We start from the raw sequence: 18,855 nt of genomic DNA on the forward strand, positions 1-18,855 counted from the left end.
CCCTTAAGACATAGACAACCAAACATTTATATGCAAGAAAGCAGAGCATGTTAACTTGTTCAATTTATACAATCGTAAAAAAAGAGGCACCAGAAGTACTTCTTAAGTAAGGCAGCCACACCAACGTATTCCAATTTTCCAAGAAAGCCTGTATGAGCACTTTTGTTCCTTTAATTCATTACAAACAAAATGGAACTTCATCAGATACAGCATGATACATCATATCCCCTCATTTAAATACCCTTACATATCATGTGGTCTACAACCATTTTAAAATCACAGTAATAAAAGAATTTATATTTCACATAATAAAAACAAACACATGTATATTGTTAATAAAAGACCTTCTACTTGGAACTTCCTATCTAATATATATAAACATAAATGTGCAATTCCCGCTACTTAATTTATTAATTAATTTGTTTGTTAGTTTATTAATTCATACTGTTGTCCCAGTTACTAGCTTAAAATCTATACTAACCATATAATCAAAATGTTCTACTACTAACGTTCATCTAGTAAAAGTAAACCTAACCCTTATTACTCTTATTTATTAATTGATCTCAAATGTTTTCTACTCTCATATTAAGCATACTATTAATTGATATTCTATCATTTAAGCCTGGTTTCATGGTTGCATTTAATAATACTTGCTAAAAGGTCTCCCTAAATTCAAGAAAATTAGACCAATTACCTCCTCTCTCTTGTTTTTTAACCTTCTCTAACACACAAAACCTAAATTTTTTGAACTCCTTACACATAACACTATGCCTAAACAGGGCATTCATACCATTCTGTTTTTTAATGGCATAGTTATGTTGATATACTCTCTTTCTCAATTCATTTTCAGTTTTGGCAATGTAGTAGGCCCTACAGGTTTGGCATAGGGCTACATATACATCCCCCTTGGTCTTACAATTGTAATTGCCGTTGATGTTAATAACCCTATCATAACCTTCAATAATTAAGTCGCTTGTTTCGTACATAAATCTACATTCCCTGCAACATCCACAAGCACTCATTTTCCCCATCAACATCCTGTTCTCCTTATTTTGACTTCTTTTAGAAAGGGTCTTCATATTATTACCCCTTCTATAAACAATCCTAGGGCTAGGGTCTAATTTATCAATAAGACCAAAAGCGCCAAACACTCCATTCCAATTTTTCTCTAATATTCTATGAATTTCTGTTGAATGCTCATCAAATGTTAAGATGCAACTAAATGAGCCCACTTGTGAATTGGTCCACCCTTGCCACATTCAGATTTTTAAGCAGGGGTGGATAGCTACCCATCCTTCTTTCTGTTACATATCTTTCCTGTCCCTCTATTAATGCCTTAGGGTATCCCCTAGCCAATAACATCTCCTTCAAAATGTCAATTTCCTCCACAAATTTTTTATGTTCACTATTTAATCTGGATGCCCTAATCATTTGTCCTTTAATAAGATTTCTCTTCTGCCAAAATGGATGTTCACTATCAAAGTGTAACAAGCTATTTGAGTAAGTTGGTTTCCTGTAGATTGATGACTCATAGCTCTTACTACTCATATTCTTATATAAATATACATCCAAATAGTTAACCGTTTCCTTTCCTTTCCTTTAGTACTTGTAAAAGTTAGAAAATTCATAGTATTATTAACATATTCAAGAAACTCATCAGCCTCTTCCTCTCTCCCTGTCCACAAAATGAGAATGTCATCTAAAAATGTATAATATCTATAGATATTAGTTTTAAACCTTGATTCCAAAACAAATTTTGTTTCCCAATACCATAACACTACATTTGCAAATATTGGGGCTACTATTGTTCCCATTGCCACTCCCCGAGTCTGTTTTAAATACTCACCCTGAAACCAGACAAAATTATTACCCAGTACCAGTTCCATAAGGGTTGATAGCACATAAATAGAATCACTGGAATATCTAGTACCCTCCCTGAGGGCTTTTTGGAACATTTCCATACCTTTCTCATGGGGGATACTTAGGTATAAATCTTTAACATTAAAACTTAAAAAAATCACTTTTTCCTTAAATTCAACCTCTGTTAGACTCCTCAGTAAATGCCATGAGTCCTTCAGAACATGATCTTTCCCCTCAAAAAATATTTTCAAATGAAAATCCACCATTTTAGCTAAAGGCTCCGTTTTACTTCCTCTCCCTGCCACTATAGGTCTCATTGGTGGATCTGTGACAGATTTATGGATTTTGGGTCTCCCAAAAAAAGAAGCAACCTTTTGGTGTCCCACTTTTAAAAAAATAATTTCCTCAACTGTAAAGCTGTATTCCTGAAAAAGGTCTTCCAGTATAAAATCCAACCTTCTATTGAAAATATTAATTTTGTTCATGGAAGCTGGAGTAAAATATTAACTATTGTTTAAATGTTTCAACATTCTACTAGTATAATCAAATTGATCCATTATAACAACCCCACCCCCTTTATCGGGTTTCATCACTTTAATATTATGATTCTTCATTAGTTCCCTTAACACACAATCCTCTTCTTTAGTAAGATTATCACATCTATGTTTTCTTTGTTTTCTAAACAGGTTTCTAATTTCCATTTCCATAAGCTTTTCTAAAATAGCAACCGGGGGTACTAAAGGGGGGGTTGTATTTTCTCTTTCTAGACAAGGACCCATTAATATTTCTATTATCATATTCTTCACTTTTTTCACCCTTTTCCAATAATATTTTCAAATTAATTAATCTCGAAAAGAGCTTAATGTCTAATATGGTGTCCACTCCATAATTCTGACCTTCAGGGACAAATGTAAACCCTTTTGATAATAATTCCCCATGATGCACTTCCAACACCTCATTGGTGTAATTATATATTTTCAACCCCTTATACTCACTAACTATGACTTTACCTTCATCTAACTCAAGAATGTCTGTTGTCACATTTAACTGACCTATTTCCTCAAACACATACATGTTCGTATCACTTTGTGTACTCCCTATACTTTCAGAACAATGTAATACATTAGCACAGTCATATTGCCCTCATATACTATTCTTTGTGCATTAACAGTGTTTTCATCATTTTCCTCTATGCCATAATATTTAAACCCTTCATCCCCTATATGTATATCATACATTGGCCCATTCAAATCACCTATATCAATACAATAATCAGGGTTGCCATCTGTTTGCACTTCTACCACATTAATGGCTGACTTAGATACATTTTTGTAGACATTTTGAGCAGTCAATTCATCGTGCATATTTCCAAATACATTGCCATCCATTACAGTGTCGACATCAACAAGTTTATAACTTTCACCCCCTTTAGCCACTGCAAACATAGCATTCACTGATCTATTTACAGCAGCCAAATTCACATTGACCCCGGGTATATCGCCCGCATGCATTTAGGTCACATCATTAATAAACTTCATTATTTTTTTGTCACCATTTTGGACCTTTACATAATTATCCATTGCACAGCACCTATCACCTTCCATTGTATAGTCTTTTGCAGTACCATTACATTCAACATGATCAGTCACCTCTACTAAGTCATTTGGCAGGTCTTCCACCCCTGCACAATTAATACTGCACAAGTTGACACCAGTTAGTTGTTTTTTACAAACAGCCTCAGCAGTCTTAGCCATACCCTTTTTACATGGTACACTTACCGCTGTTGGTATCGCGGGGGTCCTCCTTGCCATCTGCCTCAACCCCCCCTGCTGTGCTCAATACCCCCTCGTGGTCCTGGCCTTTGTTTCTCGGTGTCCATTGGCCATTTTTGTTTTTAGCCTTGCTGAATGCCTCGTCATTTCCTGAAAATCCTGCCCACCATTAACACTGGATTCTCTAAAAACTTCTCTTTCGTTACACTCATCTTCAAATGGTAATTGATTATCCCATTCCTCCACCTCTGCAAATGACACTCTCAGTTGTACATTGTTCCTAGGAAGGGGGTATGCTTTCTTATTTTTGTACTCCTCTTCATCCCTCTTTAACTTCTTATTTTTCCTTACCTTAATTTTTTTTCATGTTGTTCCACCCTTCCGAACACACCTCGGTATAAACCTTCATTACAACCGAACACCTTGTGTTCAATGATCTCCTTTTGTAAATGCATAATCTCCTCCTTAAGCACTAACTGCCGCTGATTGTCCCGAGTTAACAGCCGCATATATTCCATTCCCATGCAGTCAAATAATTCCAATAGCTCTTGGTGCAACACAGACCCACTTGCTAAGTTGGTTGGAAAGTTCCACATCCTCAGACATTTGGGTACACGTCGCACCCTCATGCAGTCTTCAAAAAAGGCATTAAACGGTTGTAAACCCCTAAATTTCTTCAATGCGTTCTCCAACTGATAAATTTTCTGCCTTAAATCGACCGCAGGTTCTGGTTCCACCATCAGGTCTTCATGGGAGTTCCCCGTTGGTTTCAAGTCCTTGTTGAGCCAACTTAAAAATTCAGTATTGTTAACAAATAAATTTTGATGCGAACAGCTTGTTTCTTCCTGCGACCTCCTACTTCTACCATTTTCACCAATAGAATGGTCACCTTCCACCAACACCCTTGAATAGGGTATGCCTCCACCAATCGTTCCACTACTAGCCGAGCTTGTGTTTCCACTCGTTCCTCTCGGCCTCTCGTTCTTATTGTTAAATTCTTTCATGCTATCACAAACCAAGTCCACTTTAGCATTGGTTTCATTAATCAATGCTAATAACTGGGTTAAAGTAACTTCTTCTTCTTCTTCTTCTTGCATATTTAAATGCTCCACCAACCAAAAGATCGACAGCAAGTTTATATAGTGGGATAGCAACAGTCCAGGTATACAAGTGCACTTTCCTTACCCGAAACCTCCTGTAGTGCCGACAACAAGTTCACAACCACACAAAACAAGAAAAATGTCCAGCAATCGTAAAAAAGAGGCACCAGAAGTACTTCTTAAGTAAGACAGCCACACAAAAGTATTCCAAATTCTAAGAAAGCCTGTATGAGCGCTTTCGTTCCTTTAAATCATTACAAACAAAACAGAACTCCATCAGATACAATGTGATACATCATAACCCCTCATTTAAATACCCTTACATATCATGTGGTTTACAACCATTTTAAAATCACATTAATAAATGGTTATAAACCAAATGGTTGTAAACCACATGATATGTAAGGGTATTTAAATGACGGGATATGATGTATCACGTTGTATCTGATGAAGTTCCGTTTTGTTTGTAATTAATTAAAGGAACAAAAGCACTCATACAGGCTTTCTTGGAAAATTGGAATACTTTTGTGTGGCTGCCTTACTTAAGAAGTACTTCTGGTGCCTCTTTTTTACGATTGCTGGACATGTTTCTTGTTTTCTGTGGTTGTCAATTTATACAATCATAATTAATCCAACATTACATAAATTGATCAATTCTTGCCTTCCCTTAAACCCTGCTCTTCCTCCAAAATATTATTCTGCGTGTTTTGTCCCCACAATTTACATTTTTTCTAAGCAGTTTGCTCCCTCCCTTTACTAAGGGTCCCACTTCCATTTTGTTTCTCTGTTACAATATTCACTACTTCAAATGCAGTTGGAATATACTTTGATTTCCATTTTCTAATTGCTTTTTTTTTCTTAATTACACCCATTTGCTCACACAATATTTCTGATACAATGTTCAGTAAGGAATTTTTAAAGTTTGTCAACTCATTACACTTCCAGAATATATGTTCCCAGTTACCTCTTTCTTTACCAACACACTTCCAGCATTTGCCATCTACCTGAGGAAAATTCTCTGGAGTCTATTTGGAGTATAAAAATCCCTATGCAAACACCTCCAAGCAAAAATCTTAACTCTTCTAGACTTTATTGCATATTTGGAAACCATGCATATATTTCCTTCTGAATTACCTATCCAATCTCTCTCCACAATCCTTTCTAATCTCCTCTGATTGATTAATATAGGTATTGTGCAATAATTTATACATCATACTAATTATCCCCTTTTTAACAGCCACTTCTCTTCTAAATTCAGCTAAAACCTCTACCAGAGCATGACTTTTCCTTAGAATATTTCTGTTTTTCTATACTCTGATATCAATCTGAGATAGGGAAGGCAGTCTCTAGCCTGCAGTCCAAATATTTTCTTGGCCTCTTCCCACTCTTATTACTTTCTGTCTCTATTTATTTGTTCCTAATACTTTGTGATTCCTTTTCCAATTTTCTTCAGTAAATTCCAGCCCCTTCTTGCTCAATCTATTTATCCCTAATTGCAGTCATTCTTATTAGCAGAATTTCTTTTCTCTATTCTTGTGTTGGCTTAGTTCTTAGAATACTTTCTGCTACTTTATGAACTGTTATTATTTTCCTTAAGAGTCAGCATCCAAAATCGCACTGTCTCATTATTTCTTGAATTTTTTTTTCTGCTTCATCAGCATCCCTTTCCACTTTTAATTATAGCTTTATGTTTGCGTTATGTATATGAGCCTTAACGATGTCGCTCTAAAATATCCCTTCATCCTAAACCACCTTGTTCTATTGGAAGGATCATTTTATCCCACTCGATCCTTGATCTCTGTGTCTCTCAAATAAAATCCTTCAAGTCCTTATTAATTACTGCCCCCAACTTCATCTCCAGTTGATAGAAATATGTCTGAAATGTATAGAGAGTGACCTAACTTTTGACAAGCATGTGTCCTTTGTTTTAAGAAAGTCCTACTGTATTGCACAGCTTATAAACACAGGGATTGTGTCCAGATCTAAGGGTGTCATTGTCCCCATTTAGTCATCCCTTATTAGGTCAGTCCTTGAATATATTGCCCCCTTTGGCATGTAGCTGTCCAGGCACATGCAACAACTGGAACACCTACAGAGATACCTTGCTAAAAGGATAGATACAAGGCCTAAAAAACATGTCTTACATAGACTGACTCAAAGCACTGTCACTATCCATGGTATCCGATAGACTGGTAAGAGGTGACTTGTGTCTAGCATACAAGGCCTCCTCCGACTCAGTACTGATGGATTTATTGCACATAAGCAAGTCAAATGACATGAGAAATACCCTCTCTAGGGATCTAAACCTCTTATGCAGCATCAGCAGAATGGTTAGAAAGGACAGGTATATCTCGCAGAGGATACTGCTGCTCTACAACACATTCATCATCCACATAAAGTGCATCCCTGCACATATTCAAAAGCAACTTAGATCTATGAATGGGAAACAGAACATTTACCCTAGGACTACCCCTTGTGCTACTAGTGGACAGATGCAGCTCCTAAATGCTTTATTCCATGAATGTGTCCCCTCAAATTATCTATGGTGTGATCCCAGCTATTCTTATTAAGGGTAATAGTTAATTATTGACCATGGGATGGGTAAGATCAATATCTAACCAAATATGATAGGTTAATTTGAGCACAAAAGGGGAAATTGGCTAGGCTTAAAATGGTCCTCTAGGGCAACTAGTCTAGTACTTACCTATGAACCTATTAGAATTTATCAAGTTGGCTCTTCCTAATGCCCTAATGATAACAATTTTAACAATAAATTGCCTGATTTTGAGGCTTTCTAACAATTCAAACCCATACATGTTTGTGTAGTTGCAGACACTTGATTTCAATATAAACAGCATTTCCTCCATACATGGGTTTTGCACTTAACATGCATTCAGGCCTGATGGTGCTTCCATATTTGTCAAGGATCAAATCACCTTTATGCAGATTCCCAGAGACCCATAAACTCAACTCATTGATATCCAACTTACCTTGAACAAGGCAAACTATCAACATACAGCCTGATACCGGGCACCCTTCTTGCCCCCGGATGACCATGTATGATCCCTAAATGTACTTGAGGAACTAGTAAGACGAAAACACAAATGAATAAAATGGAAAAATCTCAGTGTTGCAGAAAGAAACCCACAGAAATCAGCTCGAAGTCAACGCCTTTAATATAAAACCCAAGAGTTCCTTATTGCATTGGAACTTCATCAATACTCAAAAACATTAACAATAGGACCATTAAAATACATCTCCTCATTAAATCAACTACCTGTTACTGATGACTGTAATCTGCTTGAAACTAGCATTTACTAAATGTTCAATCTGTAATATTATCTTGGAGCTTTTCTCCCCGAGCCTTCGTAAAAATGGACAGATATCTAGTTGGACTATCCCGGTCAACAAATGTAAACTAAATAACTAATAAATAAATTAATAAATAAAAATGCCTCTATAATGTGTAACTTCAATTATATCTCGATAAAGTGAATTATCTATATCTCCAAAGCTGGGTATGTCAAGAGATTCTTAGACTGAATAAATAAAAATTCACTGGATCAAATGGTTAACAAAGCAAGTAGAGGACATTATATTATTGACCTTTTCTTACAAAATATAGATACTAGATGTACCACTCCTCTCATTTATCCATCCCTAATTAAGTATAGTCAGAAGCTTGTAAGCATCTCTTAGAAATCTTTAAAACCCTTGCAGTCAACAATTCTGAATTTGAGAACTTCACATGTTCAAACCTCCTCAGACTCTATGATAAACTACCCAACTGTGCTTGTAACATCAATAGACCTAACACCAATACAACTGTTGCTTTTGCAAAGGAATTCTATTCCCACATAGATAAGTGCCTAGACTTAACCATTCCTACTGCAGTCAGATATAATGGGAAGTTTAATAACAAGCCACTTTGGTGGCCCACCACCTTAAATAAACTGTATAACAAAAAAAATCTGCAACAGATCTAAAATTCCTCATATTAAAGACAATATCAAGAATATCAATAAGGAAGTAAAAACTGCTTTCTGTGCTAGTAAGGCAAATCATGAACATTAATTAGCTTTTGGAGCAAAGGTTAATTATAATGTCTTCTTTATTTAGAACAGGAAACTAAGAAGTGGTAACCAGCAGTATTCTGAACTTATCCAAAATGATGCCACCCACTCAGATCCAGTGAAGCACCTCCTTAAACTGTTTAACCTTAGCTACAGGACATGAGCTTGGAGTATGACAAACTATAGTGATGATGACATCACACAAGGGCTACTGTGTGACTTTCCCAGAATATTATTCATCCACTAGCCAAACTAGTTTGATTTACAAAGCAGTGGAACAAATCATATCTGGCCTTATAATGATATCAAAAACCTTATCAAGCTAGACCCACATCAGTTTGGCTTTGTCAAAGTGAGATCCCGCCTACTCGGTTTAGCTAACTTCTTTGAGAAGGTTACACAGGCTGTTAACAATGGTCATTCTGTTCACACAATTTACATGGCCAACGCATTTGAAACTATATCCACTGTTGGCATCATAAATAAGCTAGGTACCTTAAATGTAGATTCATATGTGATGAGATGGACAGCTAAATGGCTGAAAGCTAGAATTAACGTAGTTAAGGTGGGAGTGTCGACTAGACAAGTATGAAATTACTACTCGTGTGCCCCAGAGCTAAGTACTAGGACCCCTCCATTTTGTCATCCTTGGTTGACTAAGTTTGCAGATGACTACAAAGTGGGTGCTGTTGTCAAATCTCCCTGTGACACCCATTCATTGCAGCAGGAGCTAACACTCATAAACAAGTGATGAATATAGGGTAGTATTGTCACATGTGGTAAACAATTCTCTCATTCAGTGTAGAGTATAGCCAATATCCCACTTCCAAATGATAACTTGGTCAGAGATCTTGGAACTGGGATGATAATTCCCTTTCCCTCAGCCATCGTGTAGAAGTTATCAGAAAACCCTTTTATTTAGCACAGGTAGCATATCATATAGGTCAAAGGAAGTGATTATCCCTCTTTATGCCACCCTAATTAGACTGTTTACTATTAAGCTCCTTTTAGATTTATCTTTTCAAGAAATGTTAAGCAATTTGAAAGGCCACAGGAATTTCTAACCAGAAAGGCTATTGGCTTAAAGTCCTTGTACTACCAGTAAAGGCTTGAAGTGCTATGACTTTATTCAGGTTCTTACAGACTTTTGTAGGGTGAGCAAAGCATTCTGTGTCTTCATTTCCTGTATCTTCATTAGGCATTCTACTGATAAGAAAATTAGAAACTTAAATCTCTACCAACACATAAATAAAACATGCTTGATAAACAAAATTATTACTCATTACCCACTTCATCTGTGAAACAAGCTTTCACTGCAAGGTAAACAAAGTGACACCCTAGCATCCTTCATATTAAACCTGCATGACTGAATCAATATCTATAAATGTAGTCCAGAACTAACCTCTTGAGAAGGGAATACAACATGAGGGTGTGTATTTACAAGGTGTAAATGGTCTTGTATGTCCTATGATCCTATCATGTTGACTTACCCTTTGTGACTGGTGCTTCAGTGCTGTTAAGAACAATCTCCTGATTTTGCTACAGCACATTTATGGTCCAAAACTATCAGCTCTTGATCCTACAACAGGAGATTATAGCACTATTTAATTCTTCTGTTCATGCTTTTTCTTCTAAAGCTCCCTAAAGGATCCAGTTCGTGATTTGTATGTCGCTGATACAGTCATACAGTATTCAATTAACTACAACTCCCATCCCAAGCATGTGTAAACAAAGTAAAAATCAGAAATATTTATAGAAGAGCTGCAGGGCAGAATTAAACCAGAAAGACTAGTTATCCATGCCACACCTCTTACAATACTCAAAAGTAAAGCAACAGGTGGCTTTCCTTTTTTGGAAAGTAGTCAGTGTGCACTCAGCATTTATCCAGTCGGAAACTATAAGGAAGAACTGCAGTCCTAATGTTTGACACACCAACTAAAACTATACAGTGCAGCTAGCCTCCTTGAGGGACTATATGGTAGCTGTCCATTTTCTAATAACCAGTATTGGGAAGTGAACCTTTATCTTTTTTTTTAGGGGAAAGATGGGGCTCAGTACTTGGCTCCCTTCCTAAGAATGCCTAGGGAACCACAGTGCAATTGTGTCAGAGTACGATGAAATGGGTCTCTTACAAGTGAGAACATGTGGAAATTGCATATATAATGTACAAAAATCACAGCTTATCCTCATTGAATTGGAGAGAGGGCTGCAGGCAGACAGAAGGATGAGTGTCTCCCTCTGACTGTCATATATGCAGGGTCTGCCTATGCAGACAGACTCTAAGGTTCTTCCCTCTTCTTGGTTTCATATAGGCTGCTAAGAGGAGACCTCTGCCTCATGTATAAACAGTCCCTAACCTGTCAAACCTATTACACATATACAAGTCCAATGGTAGAATGAACACCCACTAAATAGATCTTACTCTCTTTTTCAATACAAACAGAACATTTGCAGGAATAGGTACGTATCACAGAGAATAACTCTTCTATGGACCCATGTTTCACTATGCATAAAACAGAATACTTGCCTTACTCTTTTCAAATGTAATTGGAATGAATGAATGAATGAATGAATGGAAGATAACAAATTCATCCCTGGTTTAGCACTCATGTCCTTCATGGATAGGTGCAACAAGTGAATGTCCCAACATATCCTTGTTCTGCCATATCCGGGTTATCAGTATGCAAAGATATAAGGGCTAAAAACTACCATGGGAATGTAAAGCTAAGTATTTAAGCTTCTTATAGATCAACATCCTAGTAAATGCATAGGAACCAAGCAAGAAATCACAGCCCAGAAAAAAAAATATTCTACCCCTTCACCAAAATATTGCATCACATTTTTACTCACAAAAATAGCATCTGTGTAGTGTTACTCATCAAAAAGGCACTGTTGTGACTACTCATATGCCATCACAGACAATCAAGAGATAAGCTGAGGAGATTTTACTGTGGTCATTTCATACTTTAGAGGAACATAAACATATTTATTGTTCATGTAGAGTTGCTCAAATGTTTAAAGCAACACAGTGTGTGGAGCAACATATCAGACACAGATCAAACTCATTGTCTCATCTGCCTGTCTATTTAACACACACACAAGCAAAATATGAACATGTTTTCTGTGAAAGACTTGTTAGTAAGAAGTGCAAGGCAGAAACACACGCACACACACACACACACACACACACACACACACACACACACACACACACACACACACACACACACACACACACACACACATGCACACACGCGCGCGCGCGCGCACACACACGAAATACTACAAACATTCTTGGCTATTATGTACTTTGAACAAGCAGCTGTCAGCTGTCAAGGTAAGTTCTCATGTGACATGAGGAAAAGCTATTAACATAATATAAAGACACTGTAGGAGGTAACAAAGAACTACTCTGCCTTATATAGCCGGGAAATGTTTTACGCTGTAGTTTCATTTTGATGTTCCAGAAATGTATATTCCATGTCATTTGCACTTTTTTTTATATCATTCTTTACAATATACCAGAGTTCCACCACTGTACGCCTTACATCGATATTCCTGGATAATCGGAAACTGATCTAAAGAAAGCAGAGAAAATAATACAAAATTCTGAAGCAGGAAATACAGGTAAATAATTACACACCAAAAATTATTTATATAACTTTGTGTCGGTGCATATATAGAGCTATCAGGACAAGGCAACCGGATGCCACAACTCAAAACATGCACAGGTAAATAGTAAAGCACAGATATATTAACAGGTAAACAATTTAAAACAAAATTGTTTTGGATTCACAAATGTAGTACAAAGAAATAACTATTTCTTAGTTTAAATTCCATTTAATACTTGGAAAGATAGACAACATGCACTGGGAATGTACATTTTCTTTTCTAAAAAGATTGACTTACTAAATTACTGAATGTAAATCAACAATGGCTCTTTGATGTTAGTAGCATACCTCTCAACTGTCTAGATTTTCGTATTTTATTTTTAGTCTGTTCCTCATAAAATTTGTGATTTTCTGTTAAGTCATTAAGGATTGAACTCCCTAAGTAATATTAAATAATGACAGACATCTGTGTTTCAGACTTCATATCCTTCAGAAAATATATAATAATGCAAAATCTATCATTCTAGCAACTTTATAAGTTTATAGGAGTGATATTTAAAATCTGTCCCTATTTTTGGGCCTTTGTTTCCCAATTATTTCTGGCTTTTATCCAGATTTCTTGTGCTGAAAGTTTGAGAGGTCTAGTTGGTAGACTATTTTAGTCACTAGTTAAGATTTAATGTGCAGCTGTTTATTTACTTAGTTATCATTAAGTGGTTTACTTCAGTTGCTCCTAAACTTTCATTAATGTCCAGGTAATTCTAAATGAGTATTGTCTTATAAGAACAAAATATCTGCATATGCTCCATATGTGGAAAAAGATCAAAACAAGTATGTGCAAAATATGATGTAATATTTGTAACTGGTTAACTGTAAGACAAAACTGGGCAACAATAAAATGTCGCAGAACAAAGTCTGCGAATAACAGCAAGGCAAATGCATGGGCATACTTATTACAGCCATGCATGACATTGCTGGGTCACAAATTATGAAAGATCCAGACATTGCTTCTTAGCAGTTCTCTTTCAAATCAGCAGAGTGGTACCAAAGGTTGCTAAAGGTTAGAAAATACATGAGAACCTCCCCATCATATGCACATTTTCTGATCTAAGAATTATCTTTATTTAAATGAATTGCTCGAGCCAAACAATAATTTTCAGCTATGTTCTATTACAGTATCCAAAACAATAAAATAGCACAGTAGAATCAAAGCAAAATGAACATGTAATGTCATTTTCTGGTCAATGTTTTGAACATCACTGTTTGGTTCTTTTTGCTATATTCAATAGACCCATAAGTATACTAGCCAATTGAAATGTTGGGACCTGTTGGATCGAGTCCCAAAATGTGGAGACTGAATAGCTGAAAGAACAGACTTACATGTATGTCAGAATATTTCCTTTTTCTGAGATATGGCAATCATAGAGTTGGAATGTATAAGTTTGTGGTGTGGGGGTGGGGCTTGTTCCCCCTGCAAATAGAATGTTTTAGGAGAAGAAGGTTATTCAAGATTTACTCTTCTCTGTTTTTGAACTTTTTTTCAAAGCTTTTTGGCACTCAACATTTTTAATGCTGACAAAGCAATGGGAAACCTATACACACACACACACACACACACACACACACACACATATATATATATATATATATATATATATATATATATATATATATATATATACATACATACATACCTGACTGATGCATATACTATTTTTTTATATTATTAATACTCATTATTTGTATTTGCATTAGGCTCCCTGCTGTTAACTCCCCAAGTGGTATGTTACAGAGATAAACTTTCAAACAGAATGAGCTTAGGCATTGCTTTATGAGCCAGATAGAGGCAACCTCTAAGTAAACTATGAGAAAGAATTCTCAATTTCCTTGATACCTTTCTGAATAGGTCAGGATTTCCTACCCTAGGACTTTTTTGTACTTTTTCAAGTTGATTCAGGTGGCTTTTTTAAAGGCTGTTAAATGCAGCATTATATTTAGTAACATGTCAGATCAGCAAGGCATAAAATGTGCAATGATCCTCCTAAAGTGACTAGACATGACCTTCAGAATAATTCTAATAAATACATTGAAAACGTGACTTCTGCTGCATTTTAGAGCTTCAAAAGAACCCATTCTGTTATACCTATTGCACATTCCCAAGTCTAATTGTGTCATAAACACCTGCTCAATGGTTCTCATTTTCTTTTGCAAACTAAGTATAGAACATGTTGGAGGTGCAGAATAGGGTTGTACCACAGAGAATACCATTTCTATTGAGCTGCCTTCCACTTCACATAAAGCAAAATACGTTTCTTCAAATGTAATTTGGACAATTGGATGGTTAACTGCAAATTCACCCACATTTAGCACCCCTAGCATTTATTGATAGAGGAAACCTGTAAGTGTTCAAACATATCCATGTTTGGCCCCCTCTCTGGGTTATTTGTATATAAAAGACTCTTTTATCGACTGTTGATTACTATATTGTTTTGATCTTGCTGTATTCGTTTTGCTCTAAACTATTACCGTGCTTGCTTTCTACTTTCATTCCTTACACTATGCTAGTCTTAGACTCTATTCCTATCTAACCTTTTGCTTTCTTCCACACCATACTGTTTCTAATTAATCTACTCACATCCTTCTGTTCTACCTGCACTACACCCTCCCTATTTAACTCGGTAGTCTTCTATCTCACTGCACTGCTGTTTTTTTACAGTGACTGTAGCACATTTAACCTTAATTATCTCCCTGCTCTCCCCCTTCTTTCCTAGGTGTTAAGCCCATCTTTTTTAACCATCCATGAGCACCTTGCCTGATTACTAAGACACCTAATGGCTCAGCTACTGTGGACACTATTGGCACAGCTACTGCCCAAAAACATATGTATGTTTTACATTTAACAGTGTAGCAGCATTATTTCTGTTACTCATAATTGGCTACCCTACCTCACTGAGACTAACTGCTCTTTCCCACTCCTTCCCAGTAGTTTCTATCTCACTTTTCTAAACCAATTACTTTTTTTTCTGTTTAGTATCAGCTGTAAAATAGTGACTGACATTTTCCTAATTACTGCCAATAGTAACACCAGCTCTCCTACCCCTGCATCAATAGGTACTCTGGTCTCAGTCTTACCTCTATTTGTCTGTTGCATTTAAAACCTATATACTTCTTTTAGCATCATTTGCAGCTGAGCATCTGCTATCAGACCTCATGTCCTTAATCCCCATGATTTTTCTAATATCTTAATATCTTTTGAGGGGAGATCTATGCCTGGCATACAGGGCATTGTCAGACCCCACTCTGATGGACCTCCTGCATATCCACAAAACAAACAGCACCACAGTTACCCGTTCTAAAGACTTAAACCTTGCCTGTGATATAAGTAGGACTTGCTGGAGAGACAGGCACATATCCCAGAGACTAACTTGTCTATGGAACAGGCTACCCATCCATGTGGAGCAGAGTTCCTCCCTAACCCAATTCAAGTGCAAGTATCACAATTGGATGAGGAACAGGAAATTCATCCCTGGTTTGGCACCTATGTCTCTAATGGACACAGGCAGCCTGTAAATAGTTCATCTCCCAGGCCCCTGCTTGTAAATGTTTCATCTCTCAAACCCTTACTTACACTTATCAAGGGTATCAGAACTTGTCAGAGACTGAAATGCATCGCTAGGCTTAAAAAGGTCCTTGTGGTCATTAGCCTAGTAAACACCTATGTATCTATGAACCTATGAATCTATTTTTAATTGGCAAACTACTTAGCTAATCATTTGCATTAAGCTTTTGCTATTTATTTTCATAGAACTCCCCCTTCCTGCAGCCATTCTCCTCATAAGTAGTTTTTAGATACAATGCAATAGTAGAACAAAAAACTAAGTGGCTTAATGATTGTTTTGTGGCCTGCCAAACAGCCATGACTGGGGTCCTGCCCACTCCATTCATCCTTGTTTCACTTTAACTCACTACGCTCCCCTACCCCCTAATTCCCACCCACCCCAGTACATCTACATTTATTTTAACCTTACCACACCCACTGCCTACAATTATCCAGTCAATACTCTCCACATAAATGCCCACCCATTATTAACCCATCTAATAGTTACTCACTCATAAACTATTAACCTAAGTCCTCCTCCATCCTCCATATAACCAACTCAATGTATCTGTTTCATAGTTCATAATATCCGCATTCCACTCCATCTCAACAGCTACTAACTCTCTCTTTCCCTTTAAATTAATAACATTTTCTTTCTATTATCCATAGCGCCAAAATGTTATTCTTGCATATAATTCCCCTGTTATTCCTGTTTATCGCCACTCACTAAGCATCCTATCAGTATCACCTAGCCCCCATTCCCCTTCCCTCATCACACAAATCACACTAACATTTATATAGCACCACACCTCTGTAATATTACCAGTATTGAACACTTCACATATGGATACACAATTCAATATACTACATCTCAATTATTTTGCAAATATATAAAACTAATACTACAACTCATAAACCCAGTCCCACACTCAACACCACATCTTAAACTTAGTGGTGACATTCATCCAAATCCTGGCCCCAACATCAAACAAGGGGCTTACACCCCACCTAAGACACAACCCCACAATGTAATTAATTCATCCACTAAAGGATCTGAACAATTTTTCCTAAATGTGAGCCTTAGGAGCCTAGTTAACAAGATACATGAATTCCATGCTTGTCTCTCACTTTATTACCCTTGATACAACAGTTCTAACTGAAATCTGGCTAAAACCATAAATAAATAACAATGACATACTACCCTCTGGTTATAACATCCGTCAACTTGACAGATTAAATAAACATGGAGGTGGAATAGCCATTATTTATAAAAAGCAGCCTTAAATTAGAATGTTTAAAATCATATTCAGCAAGATTTAACAATGTTAAAATATTATTTACCAAACATGAAATAAACCCCAATAAACACATCACCATCACAGGCACATACGTTCCTCCTGGAAACAACCCCAATATAATTGAGGAATTTCTCCAGTGGTCATCCTTAACCTTTCCCCAGGAAACAATCATAATGGGTGACTTCAAAATTGACTAGGCCCCCTGTGCCTAAGTTAACCTCAATAACTTCATTAACCTTCACAGTTTCACCAAAGTAATTTTGTCACCAACAAGCATTAATAAAAATCACAAAAAAGGCAATCAATCCTAGACTGGATTTTGACTAACAAACCGTCACTTGCTCCTCACTCCGACTGCCTCGCTGACAACATCAGTGACCATCTTCCTACCTACCTGCTCAGACAACACCTTCATATCCCCAAAAATAGTATCTATCGGCAAATCCACAATAAAATAAACTTTAATACTTAAGCATTCATATCCATCCTCTATGATTGTGATTGGTCCCCACTAAAATCACTTCCCCTAGATACTGCTGTAGGTTACTTAAATAATACATTCTGAAACATATTAAACAGGCTAGCACCAAGCAGAACCATAAGGGTAAAATTTAATTATTCTCTGTGGCTTACTAAAACCTGCAAACAATTACTTAAACTAAGGGACAAAGCATGGGAACAATAGAAAACCAACTAAAATTAAGCCAACCTAAAATACTACCATTATCTGAGAAATAAAGCTAAAATCCAGATTATAAATGACAAGAAAGCATACTATAGTGACATACAACAAAAATATCAAAGCAACCCACAAAAATTTTGATCTGCTATAAAAAAAATTTTTCCAACCTACCCAACATTCAGCACCAACTCCAGTAACAACTAATAATGTAGACAGTATAGCTGCACAATTTAACACATACTTCACTAAGTCCATTCTCTCACTTACTAAGTCCAGCATGAAACTACCTGTACCTTCTCCTTCATACTTATCCAAACTAACACAAAAAATGCTCAACAAACTTAAACCTACGACACTAGCAGTTGATAACTTACCTACAGAATACCTTAAGCTAGGAGCTGATGCTATCGCCTATCCTATCTCCATTCTAATTAATCACTCTATCACAGAGCGATACATTCCCACAATTTGAAAAATATGTTATATCATCGCACTACACTAAGTTGGGACCTCTATAGAATTCTTTAACTGCAGGCCAATAGGAATTCTATCTTTTCTGGCCAAAATACAAGAAAAATGTATTCATACCCAGCTCATAAACTACCTCTTAAGTAATAATCTCCTAACATATACTCAACATGACTTTTGTCCCAATCATAATACTACTACTGCTGCCCTTCTAAGTTTAGCTAATACAATCAACCAATGCAGAAATGAAGATAAACTAGTATCCTCCATTTTCCTGGATCTCTCTAAAATGTTTGACACCTTCTCCCATCAAAAACTCCTCATTGAACTCTCAAACCTAAAACTCAGCCACTCATCTCTTGCATGGTTCCATAACTACCTACCTGACCGACA

General features: G+C 36.5%; 1 protein-coding gene across 1 annotated transcript in view; it reads left to right on the top strand.

The window, feature by feature from the left end:
- Positions 1-12,190: 12,190 nt before the first annotated feature.
- Positions 12,191-18,855, top strand: part of LOC122793965 (NTPase KAP family P-loop domain-containing protein 1-like) — a 104,677-nt gene continuing 98,012 nt past the window's right edge. The window contains exon 1 of the mRNA XM_044062021.1: positions 12,191-12,432. The gene's annotated coding sequence lies outside the window, so the exon portion shown is untranslated. The remainder of the gene's footprint in view (positions 12,433-18,855) is intronic.

This window comes from Protopterus annectens, chromosome 2.part1 (assembly GCF_019279795.1).
Source record: "Protopterus annectens isolate FY-2018-M chromosome 2.part1, PAN1.0, whole genome shotgun sequence".
Lineage (NCBI taxonomy): Eukaryota > Metazoa > Chordata > Ceratodontiformes > Protopteridae > Protopterus > Protopterus annectens.